Genomic DNA, 4,058 nt, shown 5'->3' with positions numbered 1-4,058 from the left:
GTGGAAATTCACTATATACTCATGTGAAAGATCTCCAGGATATATTAAGTTTAAAAAAGCTGGGTTCAGAGCAATGATTATATTAAGATATTATATAAAAAGAAGAAAAATCATGTATAGCCATCTGTACTAAGCATATAATATCTCCAGGAGGATATACATTATAAATAAGAAACAGCAGTTTCTTCTAGGAAGGGAAATTGGGTGGATAGAGGTGAGAAGTGGAGGGGAGTTTTTTTCAGCATACACCTTTATGTACTTTTGGAATTTTGAATAATGTGAATTCATCAACTATATAAAAATGAATAAATAAATTTAAATAAAAATGAAATAAATTATCTGTGACTCAGTTTCTTTCTCTGTGAAATGGATATAGTCATATCCATTTGGATATAGTCTGGATATAGTCATATCCATTTGATTGTCCTGAGAATCAAATAGAATAGTGTATGTAAAGGCGTTTTGAAAAATATGTGTTCTTCATATACGATGTTTATTGCTAGTATTTTAGTAATGTGTGGACACTTTAAGTTCTCCACATGGCTCCTAAATTTTGGAGTTTAGAACTGGACATAACTCTGAAATAATGATAATAAAAAGTAAATTAAATATTTGGGAGGTATTTTAGAGTTTTTCACTGTAGCGTGCCTATGATATAAAAATAACTTTATCCTGCACTTCCTTTTGCAGTCTTTTCCTTCATGCAGTTAGAATAATTTTTGCCTTTTAATAATGGGTACTTTTCAGCTGCCTCAAAAGGTGAAGCATGCTCAAGCTGATTGGAAGGCCTTAATGAGATTATTCAGTAACTTGTAGAAAACTGCAGTTTATAAGAAAAGGGAAAACAGCTGGATCATTAAAATGCTTGTGTAACCCACTGAGACACTGGAAAGGGAAATCCTTTGTTGGATTTGTAGAAGGAAGAAACACTATACTTTCTGGGAAAAAAATTTTGGCGGTCTTTTTACAACATATTTTAAAAATAATTTTAAAAAGCCAGTTTAGAAGGGTTTCTTGTCAGTCCTAAAAGACAGAAGGAGATTTGAAAGGTGGTAGTACCCCTAAAGGGATGTGTTTTTAAAAAAGGAACTGCAGTTTCCCACATTCCAAGGGGTCCCCTGAGGCCATCCTACACCTCATTAAATACATGAACAAGCATGAGACTTGGAACCTCTGCAGAGACTTCTGGCCTAGCCTGGCAGAAAAAATGATGAGAGATTTGTGGGTTGTATGAAGTGGATCACGGTATAACATAAAACCAAAACAAATCACCTCAGGCCCTACCAAGGGAGAAGACTATTAAAAGAGGAAAATAAACCCACCATCTCAGTTCATTTTTTTCTCCTAAGGAATATATTTTTTTCTCCACACATTTATGCCAAGAGAATCCAATTTATTTTCAGAATGTCTTCTCCTTTTCCCTTCTTTCTCTTCCTCCCTGAACTATTCCTCCTTCCTTTTTCTTTCTTCCTTCTTCTCCTCCATTCTTTTTCTTTCTCTTTTTCCTCCTCCTCTTCTCCTTGTTCTTCTTCTGTATTAGGAGTTAGCAAACTTTTCCTGTAAAGAGCCAGAAAGTTAAATATTTCAGGCTTTCCAGGCCAAACTGTCTCTTGCAACTACTCAACTCTGCCCCATGTAGTGCAAAAGCAGCCCTAACAAGACGTAAACAAATGGGCAAAGCTATGTTCCAGTAACACTTTGTGTATAAAGACAAGCTGTGGGTCAAATTTGTCCCTCATAACGTAGTTTATCTGCTCTTGTTCTATGTTATAATAGTTTAAATAAAGTTCACAGTGTAGCAGGACAAGCTGCAGACAAAACCCCTCAGACACCGAGTTAAAGAAGGAAGGGCTTTATTTGGCTGGGAGCTTCGGCAACATTCATGTCTCCAAAAACCGAGCTCCCCGAGTGAGCAATTCCTGTCCCTTTTAAGGGCTTACAACTCTAAGGGGGTCTGCGTGAGAGGGTCGTGATCGATTGAGCAAGCAGGGGGTACGTGACCGGGGGCTGCATGCACTGGTAATCAGAACGGAACAGAACAGGACAGGGATTTTCACAATGCTTTTCCTTACAATGTCTGGCATCTATAGATAACATAACCGGTTAGGTCAGGGGTCAATCTTTAACCAGGCCCAGGGCATGGCGCCAGGCTGTCTCCCTGTGGATTTCATTTCTGCCTTTTAGTTTTTACTTCTTTCTTTGGAGGCAGAAATTGGGCATAAGACAATATGAGGGGTGGCCTCTTCCCTTAACAGAAGAGATATAATCATCACTAACTGTTTAGGACAACAGAGTAGCTCTCTGGAAGAAAATACATTTGTAGCATACCTCACACTTCTTTAAAAAGCTCAAAGGTGATAAAAAAAAAAAAGAGTAAATAATAATAAGACCAGAAAAGAGCATAGAAAATCATTTTAATACTTCAAAATAGGGCAAAAATCTCTTAAAATTATTTTAAAATGATAGATTCAACCACATGAAAATGTTTGTACAAAGCTACTATAAGCTAAGTCGGGAGACAAATGACAAGCTGGAAAAAATATTTCCAACTCATGTCACAGATAATAGAATAACCTCCTTAACATATTGATTTCTATGAATCAATAAGAAAAGTAAACAAGCACTCAGAAGAAAGGTGGGACAATGCTCTGTGTAGAATTCACAGAAAAGGAAATGCAAATTGTTGTTAAATATTTTAAAAGAAATGTTCTACGTCATTCATAATAAGAGACACACAAATTTATACTTAAATACCATTTTCACACATCAGATAGGTAAAAATCCAGATATTTGATAAAACGCTGGGTTGACAAGGCCTTCCTTTATATTGTTGGTGAAATATAAATTGATACAACATTTATGGAGGGCAATTTGGCAATACCAATCAAAATTTGAAATAGATGTCTTTTTTTGATGCAACAACTCACTTTAAAGAGCTTAGTCTATAGATATCACTGGGCATACGCAAAATGTCTATACAATGTTAGTTATTGTTGCACATTTCGTAAGAGCAGAAATAGGACATGACATATGTGTCTACTAATAGTGGATTGGCTAAATCTCTTATGGCATATCTGTATCATGGAATATTATGTATCTGTAAATCACTTCTTCTTAAAAAAGTGTGCATGGTATGCTTACGGTTATTTAAGAAGGAAAGCATAATATATGTTTGTATCTGTATAAAAAGTCTCTGGAAGGACACACAAGAAACTAGTAATGGTGCCTCCCTGTTTAAAGAGGAAATGGGAAGAATTATATGGATAAGTGACAGAAATAAGGAGAAGACTTCTCACTATATGACCTTTTAATTCTTTTTCATTTTTGAACCATTCAATACTATTATTAATATTAAAAAATAAAGTCCAGTAAAAATCACCCAAATAACTTGGTTTTACACACACACAGCGACGCACACATACACTTTTGTTATTTTTAGACTCATGGGACGTTATACTACTTTGGATTATGCTAGTAAGTATATTTTAAACTATCTACTTAATCTTGAAAAAGTTTTCTACTTTGTGTATGGGGAGAAGATTAGGAGGATAAACCTTTTTTTTGTATAGTCCCAACTAATTAATCAGAGTAGATACAGAGAAGACTAACAAAAGCCCAGTGATGGAAAGACTAATAAAAATCAGTGTGCTATAAAGAGGAACTGGGCTGTGTTGGAAAGCAGCGAATTCCCCATCACTGGGCTCGTTTAACTTGAGGGGCTGCTGTGTAAAGGGTAACAACTCTAAGTTCTATTCCAATTTTGACAGTCTACAATCACAAGAAAAAGGTGAACACCATGTATTTTATCATAAGTGGTAAGATTCTTTGAAAAAAAAAAAAACCACCTTAGAGATTCATGTTTTTTGTTTTCTGTTTGTTTGTTTGTGTTTTGGAGACAGGGTCTCACTCTGTTGCCCAGGCTGGAGTGCAGTAGCCTGATCATGGCTCACTGCATTCTCGACCTCCCCAGGCTGACGTGATCTTCCCAACTCAGCCTCCCGAGTAGCTCAGACTACAGTTGTGCCACCATGCCTAGCTGATTTTTGTATTTTTTGTAG

The sequence above is a fragment of the Symphalangus syndactylus genome, chromosome 2 (genome assembly GCF_028878055.3).
Source record: "Symphalangus syndactylus isolate Jambi chromosome 2, NHGRI_mSymSyn1-v2.1_pri, whole genome shotgun sequence".
Taxonomy (NCBI): Eukaryota; Metazoa; Chordata; class Mammalia; order Primates; family Hylobatidae; genus Symphalangus; species Symphalangus syndactylus.
Note: the sequence above shows the minus strand (reverse complement) of the source record.